This window comes from Apostichopus japonicus, chromosome 17 (genome assembly GCF_037975245.1).
Source record: "Apostichopus japonicus isolate 1M-3 chromosome 17, ASM3797524v1, whole genome shotgun sequence".
Lineage (NCBI taxonomy): Eukaryota > Metazoa > Echinodermata > Holothuroidea > Aspidochirotida > Stichopodidae > Apostichopus > Apostichopus japonicus.
The window spans coordinates 35,956,407-35,978,023 of NC_092577.1; the positions used below are offsets into that span (position 1 = coordinate 35,956,407).

General features: G+C 35.6%; 1 protein-coding gene across 2 annotated transcripts in view; it reads left to right on the forward strand.

Moving 5' to 3' along the window:
• The window catches only part of LOC139954875 (arylsulfatase-like), a 98,489-nt gene that overhangs the window by 53,889 nt on the left and 22,983 nt on the right, over nt 1-21,617 (forward strand). The window lies entirely within an intron of this gene.

Here is a 21,617-nt window from a genome sequence, read left to right on the forward strand (position 1 = left end):
TATCATATCTATTGTTTGTAGCCAGCAATAAAGTTCAGATTACCTAATATGTGCATAAAATATGTCGCCGTTCATCGTCACCACCAGTTACTGTAGTGAGGTGAAGTTTTGAATATTCAGAGCTTGGTACTACTTCTATATCCTCAAGGGGTAACACTATTGACCAATTGCTGGACACCCTCTTCACCCTACATAATAGTATCGTACTGCAGTTAATGTAGTAACGGCATTGTAAACATGTAAATTACTCCGTCAGTTGGCAGGTAGTGATGTGAACTGTATTACTACGCTGAATGGTAGGCACGCTAGCGTGGTGCATCCCAGCCATTCTGAGCGTGGGTTTCCAAATAAACGTACAAAGTAAAGTGAAAGTATCTTAACATAAGTTCAAAAGAAGGTATTGCGTTTCGTTATGAAATAAGAATCAGGAAGTATCCACGAAATTTAGCGTTAGCTATCATTACGTAAATTATTTCATCACATCATAATTATTTCACATTGTATTAATTATTTACGTCATTTGCAAACAGACCTCTTTACTCAGTAGTAAACAATTTTCGTACGCTGCTCGTGGCAGGCCTAAAGGGGTCTAAAATTGCCTCAATTTATCCAATTTGTGCACCACAAGTACTTGCATCCTGATTTTAAGCATGCTATCCAGAAAAAAAAAACAGATCCTGATTGATAACATATCAAAAAATAAGGTTATCCTGCTGCTTTTGGCACTTTTTACTAAGAAAAACTCTTTGGCGGATTCATAAGACTCTAATTGGAGTATGCCACCTTAAACATATATGTCATTTAAATGGCAACAAACATGGCTCGTTAACAAAAGGCGGCTTGGTTGGAAATCATTCACTGAGATGCCGTCATCTCTCAAAAAACAGATCCTGATTGATATTTTGATTTCGATTTCGATTTATTTATTTTAAACCAGTATAAATATAACATATTTATGAAAAGGCGTACATCAAAAAAACAGTTCTTGTTAAGATTAAACAAATGATATGGTAAATGGTAAGTGAAAGAAATAAGATTGTTAAATGGTTTAAACATAAAATGATGAAACAGTCATTAGTGAAACTATAATAAAGGTTCTAAACTATCAAATTGTATAAACATTGCTGCAGGGTATATGAACGAATTTCTATACAGTTGAATTCTATATTTAGGCAAGATATTTGGATTTCTGAGGGTTCTGGTTGTCTTCACTAGATGACTCATGAGTGGGACATGCAGTGGGTGTTTCTCGTTATTCCTGATTTTTCCTGTCATTCTGACGAAGTCTCTCCTAGCAGCTCCATTGACTTCCTCTCTTAATGATTGATAGTCGATATGCAGTATTTGTGATGCATACTTAAGGAATTTTATCAGTCTGGATTTATCTTTAGCGGAAATGAAGTGATACCAGACAGGTACAGCATATATAATGTGTGGCAAGATGAAAGAACGGAAAACACTCTCCTTTGCACCTTCATTGAAGAAAGATACTACGTAAATCAAGTTGGACAGCATGTAATACACTTTACTCAATGCTTCGATATATGACAACTGAATGTCATCTATGCATACCCCTAAGTAGTCACTCTTTGTTCGCTCTACCTTCGACCCATGTATTTCAACCCTACTTGATCCTGCCGATAAGAGACCTTCGTGCTTTATGCTAGCGTTAGCAAAGCACATTTCCTTGGACTTTGCTGGATTGAGCAGTAGATTCTTCCGATCACAGGTTGAGACTATATCATTCACTGAACACTGAACTCTGATAATTTGACTGATCATTGGCAAACGAACTCTTCGATATTCCACAGGATAGTGCGGTGTCGTCAGCATATTTCGTGACTGAGAGATGGTCATTAGATCTAATCTCATCAGTGTATAAAGTGAACAACATAGCAGACAATGGGCCTCCCTGGGGCAAACCAACTCTGATATCAGACCTGTTCGATAGTCCTTTCTCCAACTTAACTTGGCGTGACCACCCTGCTATGAAATGAGCTAGACAGTGTAGAAGCCATGTTTTAGGAATAAATCCAGTAAGGTCTTTAATCAACTGATTGGGTAAGACTGTATTGAAAGCACTCGAGAAGTCTAAAAAAAAACCACTTTTGATATAGTGGTTTCCTTGCTATTGATGTGCGTTACAATTTCATGTACAAGCAAGAGCACAGCATCAACACAGGAGACACCCTTTCTGTAAGCAAACTGACGTTATCCCCATACTGATCGATACCGCACATTAGGTGTGGAAGTAGAAGCTTCTGCATACTATTGAATGCAATACTGGATAAATATATAGGTCTGAAATCATTTACATGCTTTGGGCTCTTAACTTTCGGGACAGGGGCTGTTAACGCCATTTTCCAAAGATCTGGTATTTTGCTATTATCAATGCTTTCTTGGAAAATTATGGTATATAAAGGAGCTAGGTCACATGAGAAATATTTGAAAACCCACCAAGGGATATTATCAGATCCACATGCTACACTGTGTTTTACCTTCTGAAATTGACAGGTTACATTTTGAACACCTACTTTGGGAGCGTTATCGTCCAATGCAGGTAAGTGTAATGGTATGTCTCTACTTACAGAGTCAGTGAAACGTCCAAAATGTTCAACCAAATCCTTCCCAAATTCCTCATCAACCTGCAACTTATAGCGTGTAAATCACTACAATATATTTGAAGTAAAAGTTCAGTCAGTCATTAACTCAAGAAAACTGCAAATATCATAGTGATTGTTTTTCAGATTTGTAACAGCGAATTATTTAAGTAAGTAAGGTATTCTGAATACAATGTTCATGACTTGCACGGTTTGAAATATCAATTTGCTCTTGAATAAAAGAAAAATCAAGAGGAATATTGTTAATATAAGCTTCCAATTGTATTTCATAAATTGTGTATTCCATTTTATACTGAATCGTACTAACATGATACACTTTGAGTTATATCATTTATTCCATAGTTATGAGATATTAACGTTATTCTAAATGATTCCTTATGTAATTTTGTTCCTGTCGAATATGTACCAAGAGCAAACGAAGCATTAATAATATTGCTGGTTTAGACCTGAAGGTCTTTGACCAGAATAAGAAAGTTAAGTCACAAAGTATAACTTTACATGATTTGAATTAAACTTAGCATTGCAATTGACAAGACTACATTGTAATGAAAAGTTCAAGTAGTTATTATCTCAAGCAAACTGCATATCATAGAGAAAACAATCTGTTTTCGCCTGGAATATCATATAACACTGTAAATGAATACAAAGCAGCTTCAGATTTCAAATATTGCTTGTTTATACCTGAAGGTCTTTAACCAGAATGAGGAACTTTCATCACAAAATCGTGGGAACTTAGTCATTTCTCAATTGCCAGGGTCTTGTGCAAATATACAGCTCAGTTTATGATCACATTTTTAAGCAATTCAATGATCATGGTATTTGCCACTGTGGTAAAGTTTGAGCCCTCGATGAGAGCCGTTGGCATTGTTTGTTAGGCCGGATTAAACAGACGGTGAAATGGGCATCCCTGGGCATGATCTGCGAAGGTGACACGGAACCTTTGTTCGGACTGTACACACTCATGTAAGCAAATTGAAGCTCTCAAAAGTGAAAGATGACGTAAGCCGTCATAGTAGGGATCGGTTTGTATATGTTAATAATGCAAAGCAAATTGCAGGTTTATTTAGGTCTTTAGTGTGTTACAACTTACCAATGTAATAAAAGTATAATAAAAAAGTATAGTATAAAGTAATAAAAATATCGTACTTGCAATAATACTGACCCAGACATTTTGTGTAGTGTACAGTGGATACAAACAAATATTGAATGCATTATTCAGACATGTTTTTATATGTACTATACCTTTCATCTGAAAAATATATCACTGAAATACGTCACAAGTATCTTCAGAATATGTTGATACTTCAAGTAAGACCATTATCCTAAACTGAATTATAACAGAAGTTAATATATAATTGAAAGATATTGTAAAATATACCCTGAAACACTTTAATTTTACAAGTTAAGGAGGTTATAATGATGGCTATTTCCTGTAGATAACTGTAAGCTTGTTAAAAAACGCTAAGAATTCATTCCTTTGCTAATGAAGTGTTGCACTTTTCGATGGAGATAGGATAGACAGCCCTGTTTACATCCACAGCATGGTTCTTCACTTTACACCTCACGTAACAGAGCAAGATGTAAAGAGGTGATTGAATAGCTACAGGAACGTCATGAACCATTTTGCTACTGTCTCGAAGACTTCTTTGTTGTACTTCTTGCTCTGAGGCTCTAGTTCAAGTGGGAACATAATCTGATGCCAGCTGTTGCCTGATTAATATCAACAAATTCAACTTGATATGCACCTTCTTACCATAGTTAGGCATAAATATAATAATGGTCTATTCGAAAGTAAAATTTATTTTTATGACAAACGAATGCATTTTCTTCGCATATATCATTTCATGTGGATGGAATTGGTGTGTTATTATATTTTCACTGAAGCTTATTGATTCAAACCTAATATGGGGACACATTATTACCGATATTCGTCAAAGTTGATGGGGTCCTAGAGTATACTTATTCTATTCTTTTCAGAACCTTCGAACTTCAAGAGTATTCGAACTTGATGAGTATCCTGTCCATCAAAAGTAATGACATCTTCCAGTAAAATGTTTGGCATATCTAATTAAACTTCAAAATGTAAGACCGTTGACCTGAGAACAAGGAAGCTTCGCACGACTTCTGTTCACCGTCATGTTATTAGATTCTAGTTAACAACGCTACAAAGGATCGTGATGAGTATAATGAATAGTTTTATACATAACGAAACATATTAACAAATGTTCTTCAAAATATTTGTAAATGCCAACAATACAGAATTCTTAGTACAATTGGCTAGAAGTAGTTTATGTGAACAGAAAGGCTTAACAAAAACTTACAGAAATAGTATAGCCAGTTTCCACAAATTAAAGACCAGCAAAATGCTGATGAAGAAATATAATTAATAAATATAATGAATATGTTCGTTGCGCTCTGACTTTTGTTATTGTTCTTGAACTGGAAGTCTTTCAATTATGTTCACAACTATAACTCAATTTTGAGGCTATGCGATGGGCGGTCATATTATATATTTTCCCTCTCATATGAAACGTTCTAGATGGACGGAGAGATAAAAGATAGCTCTTCCAAAGATAGATCAGAATCTTTAGGTAACTTATTTTAAAGCTCGGCATTATAATCTTGTAGTTGATTTGTTATTTGTTTTGGGTGAGGAATAGAGATCATTCGAAGAGCCAGGTGTCTCATTAGTAAATGTAATGTAGATGCCTATGTCGTGATTTTCGTTGACTTTTGTTTATTTTTATGGTAACGTTATGTGATAATAGGTGCTCCTAGGGACCTTCACAACCACATGTCAAGTAAATCTTAATGAAAGTATGTACTGAGTTTACTTGTTGAAAAATTGCATGTTCCGCTTGATGGGAATAAAGTGTTAGGGTTACACACACAGCAGCAGAAAATTTGTCCGGCATGGGCCATTCAGTACTATGTGGCATTCATGCATTAAGTTGACATTGGTTTGAAGTGGTACCTCGTTCGTTTGATCAGATGAATTTTTGGGCCCCCTTTAACCGGCCCAGAGGCCACATGCAGCAGAGCGACCACGGCAGACATCCACTTTTGGATATACTGGTTTTTTCCACAAATGTTCCAATACTCAGATATTGGTACCTCGTTCGTTTGATCAAAGTGCACTGGGCTGCCGGTCTAAAATCAACTACTGAACGTAAACGTAAAGAAATCGATTGGATCTTTCGTATTAAGTCTCACATCACCGGCCTCAACAAAGACTTGGGACCCCTTAGCAACTATCAGTTCTACAAGCATATGTAATCCGTTCTTTGCTCCTTAATCCGCTTCCTGTATAGTCATGGTTTATTTGGTTTTAATTCCATCACTGCAACTTTCACTTATCATTTCACTATCGTCATACTTCCATTGTGTCACATTTTGTACTTCTCATTCGACTGCCAAGTATTGCTGACGAAGGTTCCAGGGGGACAGAAAATTCCAATACATTTTCAAAAAATTACTCCTTAATTGTCTTAAAGATACTCTTCATTTGTTTCTGTGAAGTTGAAAGGGGCTCTTGTAAATTTCTTCCCCTGCTAAATGTAAAAAAAATACTGACGATGACATGTGAGCGACATGGCCTCACCCTCCCCTCTCCCCACCCTACCCCCGGGAACGCCATTGTGAGCGTCACTGAACTGAATTCGTTTAAATTCAAATAAATAATGCTTCAATCGTTGTTGAACCACCTGACACATTTCGCCAGTGCTGTTGTTTACTTGTATGTATGTATGTATGTATGTATGTATGTATGTATGTATGTATGTATGTATGTATGTATGTATGTATGTATGTATGTATGTATGTATGTATGTATGTATGTATGTATGTATGTATGTATGTATGTATGTATGTGTGTATGTGTGTATGTGTGTATGCGTGTATGCGTGTATGCGTGTATGCATGTATGCATGTATGCATGTATGCATGTATGCATGTATGCATGTATGCATGTATGCATGTATGCATGTATGCATGTATGCATGTATGCATGTATGCATGTATGCATGTATGCATGTATGTATGTATGTATGTATGTATGTATGTATGTATGTATGTATGTATGTATGTATGTATGTATGTATGTATGTATGTATGTATGCGTGTGTGTATGTGTGTGTGTGTGTATGTATGTATGTTTGTATGTATGTATGTATGTATGTATGTATGTATGTATGTATGTATGTATGTATGTATGTATGTATGTATGTATGTATGTATGTATGTATGTATGTATGTATGTATGTATGTATGTATGTATGTATGTATGTATGTATGTATGTATGTATGTATGTATGTATGTATGTATGTATGTATGTATGTATGTATGTATGTATGTATGTATGTATGTATGTATGTATGTATGTATGTTTGTATGTATATGTGATCTTCCCGCAAGCAGGAACTCGCGAAAGAAGCCATGGAGGCTTGTAGACTCGCAAGCTGACCGAAGCCAATCTCTCGGCACACATCCATTTAACGTCCATGTCGGGAAGTTGTTATTGAACAACACCCTTGCCAGACGACACACATTGCTGTCGGCGGGGAATCGAACCGGGGATCTCATGACTGGGAGACGCCGGCGTTAACCACTAGGCTATACACTCCGCCTTGTAGTCGGCATCTTTTCACAGTGTCATATGTAGAAGATTAACACGGAGACATAGTATATGTAATGTATTGAATTCTGCGCACAAAATGAAATACTCCTCCCTATCAGAACAGCCAAGCTTTATTTAAGTATAGCAAAAATGACAAGGTGTTAAAGTCAAAGACTAAGCACTACCTTAGTTATAAAACAAGTTTTTTAGTTTAATACAGTTATATTCCGATCAGAATGATACACAATTAATTGCTTAATGTTGAATAAAGGTTAATTAACTGTGGTTACTAACTATAGTTTCTAATTACATTATGAAATAATAAAATGTAAAGGATAAACTGTCAAGACTTGCTTAAGTGACGTAATGTAAATATGTGAAATCAGTCATAAATTATGTCATTAATATAACATTACATTCAACTTCAAATAATTCTTCAGAAAACATTCATCGAATTGTAGATTGTTGTTAGTTGAGAATATACAACGATAATACTTCAACGACTTAAAAAACAACTTATATTGTTTCTTTGAATAAAAACAACATAATCAGCAAAGGAGAAACAGAAGAAACAATTACTATGGTAATATAAGTATACAATACATGTTGTACATAGTAAAACAATTTGTTACAGTTTGTACCTTATCTACCACTTGAGCTACTTTGCAAGAGCGCGTTAATTTTATTCAAAACTACAAGCTAGGAATAATATATTTGCCTGATGAAGGTATATTTATTTTCAAAATTGTGTAACAAATTGAAACTTATGCCGTTTTTGTGTATAATTTTAAATATTGAATAATAATATTTATTTAATAGCCATTTTTGAAACAAAGTAAACGTTTTAATATACTTTTTTTCTTTAAATGATACATTTACTATGTTTCCATGATATTTTGAATTCTTGTCTTTATCAAAATCCAAGTTTACCATTGAACTGCGTAAATATAGTTATATTCCGATATTCAATAAAAGTGATATACAATTATTTCTTAGGTTGAATAAAGGTTAATTGACTTTGGTTACTAACTATAGTTTCTAATTACATGAATATATAATAATATGTAATGAAAAACATTCAAAACTTTGCCTTAGTGACGTAATGTATCTATTTAAAATGTGAAATCAGTCAGTGGCGGAGATTTCTTGTCAGAAGTAGGGGGGTTGCATGCCATTGATGAAATAAAAAGTCATAACTGCTGGCTCACTATCTAAGTGGAGCGCCACCATAAGTTGGCGCGAAGTGCACAAGAATTTTTTGGCAAATATTGCCTCCCAGTTTGCAGTAAATGGCACTGCCCAGGCCTTAAAAAGCTGCATTTAACCAGGGGCGTATGCAGGATTTTCTAATCCGGGGGGCGCGTATTACTATCTAAGCGGAGCGCCACCATTGGTTGGCGCGCAGCGTACAAGCAAATTTCTGGTTTTGGTACCCCCAGATCACCGGAAATGGCACTTCTCGGGCTTGAAACTGACCAACCATATATACACTTTTGCCTGAGAACCAAGTTTTTTCCAAATACTTTTTTCTCATCTAACCTTTTTGAAGATTGTCACAGTCACACATCACGTTCGACTTCATCACATATCCTGTGGATCATTGCTTTTGTAGGTGATTCTTCATCGCGGCCCACAATATCCGTCAGCCCCACTGTTCAGAATTTGAAAATTCACAATTCTCGTGAATAAATTCATTACAAAACATACCCATAATGTTGCACAAAATATCATCTATGGACAACCGATATAGAAAAACCTCCTTCAAACCCTAACAGACGGGTCAAAATTGCACGAGTATGATGATGTATGATGAAGAATGTTGGTTAGGGAATTTTCGAAAATTCAGACGGCTACTAAAAAATGTCGTTGAAGGAAATAAAAATATACCAGATATTTCCGAAACCGAACTCTACACACATCGACAGTTTTGAGCATGGGCGCAGATCAGTCTTGGATAATGGTGGGGACGCGTGTCTGTTCTATGACACTATCTAAGCGGAGCGCGACCATGGGTTCGCGCGTAGCGTGTGATTTTTTTGGGCAAATATACCTCCCAGATCGCCGGAAATAACACTTCCCAGACCTAATGATGCTCCTAAACCTCTTTAAGTTTTAGATCTCATGGCTTAGAAATTTAGTTTGGAGAAATACATGGGCGTTTGCAGAAAGAAAATCAGGGACAAATAATCCAAGTAGACTTATGTATATACGATGGGTCTGGGGTCCTCTCCCAGAAAACAAATATAGACTGCCGCAAATGCGATTTCCGTCCTATATTTAACAACTGTGGATAAAATACAATAACATGAGAACTGCTGCATGTCATTTGCACAATGCTGGATCAAACTGCGCCAAAGTTCAATACAGGGGAACTTGAAATGCAGCTATTGGTCAAGACAAATTGGTGGGGCCACGGTATATCATGTCCCCACTACTGAAAAAGTTGGTGGGGACGCGTCCCGCTGTCCTCACCAGGATCTGCGCCCATGGCTTGGAGACTGTTTATCGTGGAACGCCATTTTCATGCTCACTGATATGATGTGATATCTGCTGTTTGCTTTACAAATTCGAATAATTTTGTCACTGTTCCTCTTTCTCTTCCCGTTTTCTTGCCGTATTTTCTACTCCATCCTTTTCTCTCTTTTTTCTTTTCCTTCCTTCACCTCGTTGAAGTTGGCAAGTGTATACAGTTCCAAAGCTATTCAACAGCAACAAAACGTTATTTTGTGTATGTCTGTTGTGGGGTGAAGTTAGCGCTATGAGCTACAAGTTCCAATGCGCAAGGTGGGGGAAAGGGGCTAGAAATAATGTGTGGGTCAATTCTAACTCGGTTTTCGGTCGTTAATTGTTGATGTAGCCTACCAGGTAAAAGGTTGAACTGACTTTAACAATTTCAAATTAATAATTTGATTTATTATGCCATTTGGAGCACAAAACATAGGCTATAACAGAATATTACTGGCAAAAACTAGGGGGGTTGATTGTGTGGGCCAACCCCCCCTCTTCAAAAAGTGGGGGGGTTAAAACCCCCCCAACCCCCTGTTTCTCCGCCACTGAAATCAGTCATATATTGCCTCATTATCATGACATTACATTCAACTTCAAATAGTTGTTCAGAAAGCTGTCAGCGAATTGTAGATTGTTGTCAGTTGAGAATATACTTCCATGATTGAAAAAAAAACAACTTATACTATTTCTTTGAATAAAAACAATATATTAAGCAAATGAAAATCAGAGCAAACATTTTCTATCATAATATAAGTATACAATACATGTTGTACATAGTAAAACATTTGGTAAATAAGTACTTAAACTACGGTTAGAACTAATTTGTTAGAGTGTGTTTATTTTATTCAAAATTACAAGCTAGGATTGATATCTTGAATGATAAAGGTATATTACTTTCACAAAATTGTTTTAATTTGAACATTTAACCGCTTATGTGTAAAATTTTAAATATTCATTAATAATAAGGACAATTTAATAGCTATGTTCGAAGCAAAGTATAAGATATTCAAACATTAATTATAGTTTCCAGGATGTTTTGATTTCTTGTGTTTAACAAAATCCAAGTTTACCATTGCACTGCGAAAAATATTCTTATATTCCGATCAATAGGGAGCTATATACAATTAACGTATTTTAAGGTTGAGTAAGTGTTAAAGGAAATTTCTGGTGGAAGATTTGGATACATTGTCCTCATAGTTCTTATTTTCTCTTTCTAACCATGTGAAAATTGTCCCCATTCGACGTTTTCTTCTTGTAGAATTCTGGTTTTCAAATTCACCAGTTTCTCACCAAAAGTACCGTTTGTTCGATCGCATCAATTTGGTTATTGACGTAGTGCAGGCAAATAGGCAAAACAAGCGACTTGAAGTTAGCACACCCATTTCCGCAGCAAATGCACTCTCGCGTGTACACGCACAGGTGATTGCCTATTTATTACGCACACATCGCGAACGTATACAGCATACCATGCCCAGTTGGTATACGTACATAGCGTTGCACATAATTGACTCTCACATTCAAACCACATTCCATAAACTGTTCTTCGAAATCGCTGAAATAAAATTCACGGATCAACCTTACAGTAAAAGGAAACTTGAAAAGTATTTTGAACACCAAAAGATGAAATTTGGCGGAATCGATGTGAGAGCAGAATGTAGTAGCGAAAAGCATACGCTTCGCAGAACTGTCCAATTGTAAACGTTAGAGTAGCCTACATGCAAACATTCTTCGCGTTGGAGCTGGACAGCTCGATGTATAAACAACGAAGAGTCTGCTGTTCAAACTTATCTTGTGTTACACAAAAATCACGAAATCCCAGATGCACTTTAAAACATATATAATTTATAAGAAATTTCACCGACAATTAAGGAAGAACTTAATCTGTATTCCAACGCGGTTTATTTTGTAATTACTGTAGGAACTGTATGGAGCGTGGGTTATGTCGCATCATCATTTACGAAGGTGACGTCACGTTCTCTACTGTTCATAGTATATTTTAAATATCAATCCTAGACGATTAAAAAATCGTTTCTGGGTAAAACGCAACATTAGCGTTCTCATATTTTGAAAACATTTTTGGAAATTATTTAAAGTTTTTAGGGTAACTTCTAAGGGCTACCAGACAATTCTTTTCATTATCTATAGAACTAACTATACTTTCTAATACATGATAAAATAAAATGTAAGGACAAACTTTCAGCTTATTAGGATACGTAATTTCAATCATGTTTTAATCCATTTTTATGATATTATATTGTATTGTAGATTTTGTATGTTAAGAATATAGAACCAATTAGACTCCCATGATTGAAAAGAAAACATACATAAAATGTTTTTGTTTTCTGCGAATCAGAAAACACAATCAGCGAAGTTCAATCAAATTTAATATATGTTGTATTATAGGTAATATACAATTCATGTTGTACATACTAAAACATTTGTTAAAGTTTCTACCTCAACGGCTAATATAAATACTTTTACTGTTATGTATATAGGAGCGTTTATATTTTCAAAACTAAAAAACTACTATCTAACATAATAAAGGTATACATTATTTTCAAAATTAAAATTTATTTCTCTTAAAATTGTCAATTTTACAAATTCTTCGAAATTGAAAAAGAAAAATTTGTTACTTATATACCGCTGCGTGTTAGTTTAATAACTATTTACGTAACAAAGTAAATTTTTAAAACGAATATATATGTTTCTGAAGAAATTCATACATTAACTATTGTTTCCATGGTTTTGCCAAGTACACGTCTCTTAAGAGAAACATTAACAGTTAGTTTCAGTTATCAAAATGTTTTATGAAATATAAGCTATATCAGTTGATGGATTTTGAAATGTCAAAAATGCTTTAAGACGTACAAAGTTCACTCCTGGAGTTTTCTGCGAGACAAAAAGTCAAGAGGAAAATCCACGGGATTGCAAACAAGATCCATTGAACTTGTGTTCATATGAAAAGTTACATGATAACAGTAACAATATATTATATTTTAACGAAACAGTCTTGTGTTTGTAAATAGCTATCAGTCTATATTTAAATAATTGTTATTGATGTGCGAATTACAACTTGTTTTCATAAGTTTGACACAAGGATCATAAACTTTCGAAAATAATTTTAAAATTAAAGATGAACTTAGATGTCACTTCATAATGATAAGTTGTTATAAAATCGAAACTCACACTGAAAAGTTAACCTGGAAAATAATTCAAGTCCACAGTGATGGTAAAACTATGTGACCAACTATCTCCTATATTTCGTTCCTCTCTTTTTCACTTTTTCTCCCTTCAAATTTGAAATATAATTCAACTAGAGCTTAAAACGGTTACCGTAAACGATACTTTACTGAATGATATTATCAGATCTGTAGAAAATGTGTACTGCGCGTGGTGTTATTTGCGTTTACAGCATCTTTTGTATCTTAATACGTGTACCGTCTTGAACCATAACCTATGCTGCTGCTGCCTATTTACTGTTCAGATGGTACTCCTCCCTTAAACATTTTAATGCATCTTGCTCTGAAACTGTACTCCATTCATTTGGGAGCTCTGCTGGCTTTACACCGTACAACTTCGCAAAATCATTATTTAAAGTTTGCAATACCCACTTCCAGTACAGTATTGGAGCTTCTCCTGTAATTGGGGTAATATCCCAAGAAGGATAATCCTTGGCATACTCCTTGTAAAGCCTATACACCTTTGGTGGCCCTACGCAGTGTACATATTTAGTGTCGGAGGCTACTAACATTGTGCATGGAGCGGATATCAGTTTAAGTGAATCTTCGTAATGATATCCTGCTACACCCTGTGAGTAATGAAAGCTAGCTCTGTGTTTATGTTCACCTCTGATTTGCAAATGGCAGGGCACCTTACAGAAAGGACACTTCCTTACACGTTCCTAAATGATCTAAGATATCACTTGACACATCTTGCATTTGTGAATAAAGCTGAGATGCTACTGACGGATCACTTAGTTTGTCTAAGTCCCATCCTTTAGTAATATCTCTTTTCAAGTGCGAGCTGAACCTTTTGTACAACATGTAGGTAAATTCTTCAATGTCGCTTAGCTTGAAATCCTCAACGGAAAACTGTATATCCATTCCATGCTCTGACATGTACTCGCTTTTCAGAAATGTATTTTCCCATTCCCGAAATGTTATTGTTTGTTCCCCTTTACGTTCCGTCAATTTATGTTGAGTCTTACTTAATGCAGATTGAACATAACCAAGTATTTCACTGATTTTTGTATATATTACGTCTGTTACCCAATATTGAGAACGTGTTGTTATTTCAGTTAGAACCTTTTGGCTAAACCAATTGCTAATGAATGTATCATTGTCCCGTATATAATCAAAATACAACTTTGGATCTTTCTCACGACACAGCTCTTCTAAAATTCTGCCAATCATCCTTTCCTTATCATTATAACAATCTTCGTTCCGCATGTGTAGCAAGAGTTTTACATTGAAGGCATTTAAGGTGTACTTTTGCAAGACAGCCAAACACTCAGGATCGCTTTACAGCCGCTCCACTCTTAATGGTTTCATCAACATAGCCTTTAAATTCGTGTTTTAAACAGTCCTTCTCATTCTCAAACATTCTTTGCAATGAATTATGACTTTCATACTGTCGTTGACAATCTTGGCAAACTGTACAAACCTCCTTCTGAGCTTGACTAAGGGTACTAACCAAAGTTTTACTATTGACTTTGCTATCCGTTAATACATTGTACACTTCTAACAAAATAGTATCTACGCGACTTTCTTGAAACGGTATGACTTTCGCGTGATTTCTAATATCACTGCTATGACGATTTACAATTCCCAAAACTAATCTTTGAACTTTGTCCAGTTCGTCCTTAGATCCCGAAATATTTCTGCCAAACCAATGAGCAGTGTATACCCCCTTCCCGAAAAAGTACCCCACCTTTTTCTTGTCATCTCGCATCTCGTCAGTGTAAGCTTTGCTATGTTCTGTACCAAGCATTAGTTTTCTAAGACTGTTATCACACGCCTGCTCGATATATTTTTCAGTAATTATAAATTTGTTGAAGTTTATTTCAAGCTGTTTGATTTTTTTATCCCAAAGTATGTCAAATTGTCTATCCAATTCCTCATGATTTTTCTTCCAATAGTCAGTGTCTTTTGTGTGCTTTAATTGATTTGCGGTTGCTTTAGCCTCACATTTCAGTTCTTCTTTGGCCTCTCTGATGAAATTTGGCAATCCTCATTTTGTCCTCATTTTGTAATTGGCCTCATTTTGTAATTGTATCTCTTTGTTTCGTTTGATACCTCTTTCAATATCTTTACCAATTCCGATTGTTTCTTGTTTGATACTCTCATGACGTCTTTTCACCTCCTCTTCGTCTGAATGCTCCTCTACGTATTTATCTATTTTCCTATTTATATTTTCGCATTTATCAGTTATTTCCTTCTCCAGCCTCGTGTAAAAACCTTTTTTCGTAGCATTCGTGACATTTCCACCATTGCTAAGCTCCCATATAAATATCTCAGTTCTCATTTTCCCAATAAGTTTACTATGCTCTAGTCGGAATCTTTGGTTACTGAGAGCATCATTACTATTTTGGAAATTGAAGACGAAATCTTCTGATTTCACTGCATCCCATACATTCGTCAATCTTTGAACAAACTTTGCCATTGTAAACTGAGGCGGGATTACCGATTGATTTACTTTTGGTTTGAAAATGGCTTCCTTTAAAGCGTGAATTTTATCACTATAGCCAGGATTTGGAGGAGACATTAAACCCATCCACAAGCATGGAAAAAACTGCAAGTCATCTTCTTCAGCTAAAGGAAATACATCTGAAAAATCTTGAATGTGATCTACTTTTTCCTCAGCAGCAACAATACGAGTGACTTTGTTGAGAGCATCCTTTATTTTAGTCATGTTAGTTTTATTGTTAGCGGCAGCTGCTATGTCGCTCACTCTTTGTTGAATGATTCTGCAATTAGAAACCAAATTCACTTTCTTCATTCTTATCAAAGCATGGACAACTATTTGCAATATGCCAATCATATCTGGGCAAATAGTTTCTTGACCGATATTCAATAGGGTAAGGTCCCCTATGCACATGGCCAGTGTAGCTGCTGTATTGTCAAATGTGTGGTCGTTGAGAACAGTTCGATCTGGAGAATGCAATCCTTCAGTATCAATAATCAGAAGATACTCAAAACCAAGCTGTTTATGAAATGCTTCATTCACTTCTAACAATTGTAGGTATAACCCTCTTGTGCATCTACCAGCACGTACCGGAAACCTGACCCCAAACATACTATTCAACAACGTTGACTTGCCACTACCCTGGATTCCAATTATAGACAAAACAAATATTCTTGGGTAATGAATCTTATTTGCGAGGTTCCTTAAGACGCCTGATATCCACTTAATGGGAATGTAAGCATTTTCCCCATCTAAAAGTTCCAATGGATATCCTGCAAGAAGTAATTTTGATCCTAGTTCAACCAGCAATTCATTTTCTTCGTAAGCATTTGCAAAGCTTGCTTCATACCATTGTCCTAGTTCACGAATAAAGTGTTCGCAACTAATGTTTTTCGCATTAACTTGTTCGCTTTCTTTTAGGAGCTGCTCTTGCAACTCTTTTATGTGATGTTGCAGTTTACTGCGTTCACTGGGCAAAGCTTGCTTCATTGTAGAATTTAGTTTCTGCAGTGCAGTATTCAACATGTCGATTCTCTCAGCTAATGGAGGAATTTCACGGGCGGTCATCATTTCGATACGTGTTTGAAAAAAGGACATGAAATAATGCAAAAGATCAGTTTCGTCAAGCATAACTGTTTTCAAGTTATTAAACAAAACTTCCATTTTGGCAGATAAACCTTTTTCTCTTTGCTTTTTCCTCATATCACGTTTTGTTTTTTCCTTTGCTTCAAACTGATGATCAACAGTTTGTACCCCAACACACAAAGGTTTTTTATCAGCTTCGACCCATTTACCCCATTCGACTTGCAATTGTAAATATGATTTTTTCACTTCCTCTATGGATTCAGTTTTCGGAAAGGAGGATTGCATCAGTTGTTTTGCTTTGTTATAGGAATCATTTTCCTGATCCACGGTTACTTCATTAAAGCAAAAGATTCGCCAGTCTTCAATTGAATGGTAATCATCACGTCCTGTGGAATTGCAGTATTGCATAATCTTCTCACAAATGATTTTTGCAAGGTCTATTGGATTATGTTCTAAGCCGAAATCAATACTATCATCGTTTGCATCGATGTTTAGTGTATTACGCTCCCTGTTGAGCTGTTGCTTACGTGTTTGCCTGCCCTTGTTTTTTTTTTGTACCATCAAATGTATCACGAAAACATTTTTGAAACTTTTCTTTATGTCATCAATTGCTATCTTGTAGCATTCCAATGTGTCTTTATCTACAAAGAGGAATACAGCATTAGCTGCTTTGCACGTAAACTCACTTTCGGTAGTAAATTCTGTGGCATCACCTCTCAGATTCAACAATAACGTAACTTCTTTCAGCAAATCCTCTTTTCTGCCGTACATTGGCAGATACCATTGGGCTTCTACTGATCCACAACAATGGAAAACGTTCTCTTTTTCATCATCATAAGACATAAAATATTGAAACGTTCCATTACCTTGAGCTCTACCAATGACATTATTTAATACGGACGATTTGGAGATTGGAATATCACCAAATCTTATGAATGCAGTGGTAAATACAGGCTCACTAACCATACGTTTCTCCGGAGCAAGAGATGTTTCATTTTCGTTCCATTTTTTTACAACACGACTTAATGCCCAAGTAAGCAGCTCTGGTTTCGCGGCATCTCTTACCCCAGGTAATAAGACTGGCACGGCAAGTTGACAAGATGCAAATTTCGCCAGCAAATGTTGTCTTAAATGATTATCGGAACAACGAATAATTGCATATATGAGATCTCTTACACTACCTTCTATGTGAAGATTCTCTTTCCATGTAACCCTACTGTCTAGTGAGGTTAGCTTGCTGATAAACAGAAAAGGTAAATCTTTTCTCTTCTCTTCTTTTTCTTCCTCTTTTTTTCCCTCTTTTTTTGAATCGTCGCTTGGGATCAGCCGTACCTCTGTGGCCGCTTTCAGGGTGAGCTTCCGTGGGAAATAGTCCTTTAGACCAACCTCTTCCAAGTATTCCAGAAAATCTTCTTCAGTTTCTTTATCTATCGAATATAAGAGTATATACTTAAATTGATGTCAAAGCCAAACTGAACTCGTAAAAATTTGAAACGATACATGTACAATTCACAATTGTAATGTGTGTCTCTATCTGGAAATATACCAAAATTGTAAGTACCTCGTATATAAACGAACTAATACGATGTTGCTAGTCAGGAATAACTTTCCGACTAAGTATTGCTACATTTATTCTCCGAATATTTCTTGCAGCAGCGAGAAACGAGTGTAGGTGATGGTGATGGTGAATGTCGCTTTCAACCAACCATATTTCCAGTGAGTACATGCACCCGCAATAATGGCAATTCGGAGCGTGAGAGTTAAGCAAAGACAACATGCTCACTCTCACAGTAACCATTACCACTGTCGTTATATGATATGTTCATTCAAACATTTGCACCATAAAGAACTCTTGACAACAGCTAACTGGATATTAATTTTTCTCTCATGCTGATTGTTTGTGATTTACTATGTCGAACAGTTTGTAAAACGATACAAATATTGGAGAAGGACCCAAAACGTTTTTCAAAATACGGGATCTGCACCATACATTGATCAAAGAACATTCTTTACAGTTTACACGGTCTTTGTGGCATGACTAAACTCTACTTAATAGCATCTCGGAAAACTGTGCACTGAAGCAAAGAAATATCGATATGATCCCGATAACGTAATACACACATATATGTAGACTATTTCCCACAAGTTTCTTTAACGAACATGCGAAAAATAAAGCTACAAGCAACTACTTTAGATGAATACAGGGAGACATGAGAGAAATCAACAGCAAACCTTATTATCTTATCACCGACAACGGATGCCAAGCAAAGGGAGCAGTAGAAACAGAGCATAATATACTGAATGGACTAATCCGAGACTGACCGTGTATAGAAATACCATCTACTGTGTGTGTGAGAGAGAGAGAAGGTTGGGAGGGGAGGGGGATTGGTATTACAAGTAGCTGTATCCTAAATATTGTGCATTGCCTTACCGGGAGATTCTTGTTCCGACTCTCTGGTGTTGTTCTCTATATTGCCGGCCATCTGAAATGAAGGGTTAAGGATGAAAAAAGCGTGTTCAAATGTTATTTACAACATGACGTTTCAATTACTCCCGAGGCCATAGTTGGCTACTAACCTTCGCATATAGTTAAAATAGTTTGACATTAAGATCATCAATTGCATTTTATCCCAAAAATACCAAGAAGGATGTATGAAGAACCTAATTGTCGTGCAAATGTGTATATATTGATATCAAATTTTAAGTTAGTTTAAGTTAACATAACATTAAAGTAATTTATTGGTCGTCAAGTTTATCTACAGATTACTCAACATAAAACTGGGATTGAGCAACTGAGGCACATCCATTTAGAAAAAGGTCAACTACAAAACTTTGTAGTAGTTAATCTTAACAAGAGAGACATTTCTGCTAATTGTGGTATTCAATGAAACTGCAACTGAACGTGTAAAATCAGTTAGATCTTTCAGCGAAACAGATTTGAATAAGTTTAGAGCTGATATTAGATGGCATATAACAATTAAGAAGATACTGAGATAAGCTCAAAACATATAGCTTAACACATTTGTTCCACAAAATACAGCAACACAAGGTAAACCTTTTTTGGTAAGAGTGGTTTTTAATGAAACTGAAAGCATTTCTCCGTTTAGGATATTAAAATCTATTCCTGCAATCGTAAGCTGGTGCTATCATCAATTTAACTTAATGGATCATTCTAGAAAGCAAATGTTAAATGGGATATCTTTGCACAGTAGCGTTTATAATGAAATTACGTGCAGCTATAACTATCTGAAACAATCTTTTCAATTCTCCAGTGAATACAACGTTGTGAGGAAGGAAAACCAACTGAACAGAATGATGTTACTCTCTTGACAATAGTAACACATAATGTTATCGTATATCGTAACCAAAAATGAAGAATGACTTATCGATTGCAATACAATTTGTGTAAAATATTCTATTCACATGATTCTATTCAACAGTACATAATATTAATAGTACATCATCGATATTTTGCTGGGAAGTCGTGCCTGTAGCAGCGTCGATCACATCAACTTCATCCCTGTTCTCTATATCCATTACGGTTTCGTTTCGCCGTCCTCCTTTAATAATCTACAAAGCAGGATGACTCAAAGTAATTCTTCCGAATTGAGCTTCCATATTAATTATATTAATTGTATTTGAGCTGACAATAGCAACCGTTTCGCTTGTTTTAATAAAATTATAAATCGTTCGAAGAAAATCATTTCAATCAACAGGGAAAGTTGAGGTATAGACTTGGTGTGGGGTTCATTTTATGTGTTGACTGTAATGTTTTCATAATATACGCCAAGAGTATGACAGTATAAGGGAAAAAACTGTTTTTTTTTTCTTTCTTCCATTGCAGTAAAACGGACCAATAATTGTTTGTTATCCTGTTTAATGAGTCGGTCTTAAGAGTGGTCTTGCTCTGCAGTATTTTTGGAAGCTTTGTTGTAGAAATGTTGCTGTAACTAAGACATTTACATTCGTTCTGTGACATTGCGTTGTACCCATATTAGATGCTAAATATGCTTAAAATTGTCACATTTGTCTGGCATATTGGAAGGCATCAGTATGTTTTTCCATTTAAAATCTCTTCAACCTACTGGTATTTGTAATACATGTTTTTACTATCATAAAGTAGATTGGTGTCGTTTGAAGTAGACAAACTGTGTGTGGCGAAGCGTTAAATATTGCAAAGTAATGTTACTGTTTTCTTTTGATGAAATGATTTCTACTTTTACTAGAAAATAGACAAAGATTTGTGGAGTATATCTAGTGTCATAATGTGTGTGTTGCTTCTATGGTGTTTTTAACCAAAGTTAACCTTTAAAATTAAAAGTACTTAGATTGTCACAATTCTTCATAAACATGAGTTTCATGGGGCTCAGGTTAATTGCTCTATTGTTTTTAACAGTTATATTTCCAATAGAAATCAATTTTTATTTTATCACTAAGGTAAACACCAGTCAGAGGCGTCAATCCCAATTGAAAAACGGGGCACATAAACGACTCAGTATGGATAAAACTAAAAGAGTGTGCTTTTGTCGGGTGGGATCCAGGGGTCCATCTTACGGCCACTGATGGGGTCCAGGGGCAAAGCCCCAGCGGAGGCCATGGGGTGGACTCAAATCTAGAAATCTTCAACTTTACTTCTTTTTGTTAGCTGAAATTGATATTTCAGTCATAAACATATTTAACCTAAAGTCACAACTGACAAGTGATTAGTAAAAAACTTATGTATTTACCATTGTGGTGTAACTTTGAGCCTTGAACATGATTAATAAAATTAAAGATAAAACCCCAAACAGACACATTCTTAAACTTTGTACACAATAATAAAGTCATCTTGTTATACATATGTTATACAAGCACATATATGGTGTCATAAGTAGAGTTTAAGAGTACTATTGGGTATCTGAGCACATTCACTTTATCGGAAACATAGAAACCTATAAAATATCAGGGATGAGCAGATGAGAATGAAACATACAATAACAATGATCTCATAGTGCAATGTTTGGGCTCCTTTTATGAGATACACGAGTCATTATGAGCCTAACAGTCATGAATGTTCCGGTGCTGACCAAAGCTACTGTTAGACAATGTCCAGGCGAACTAGCAA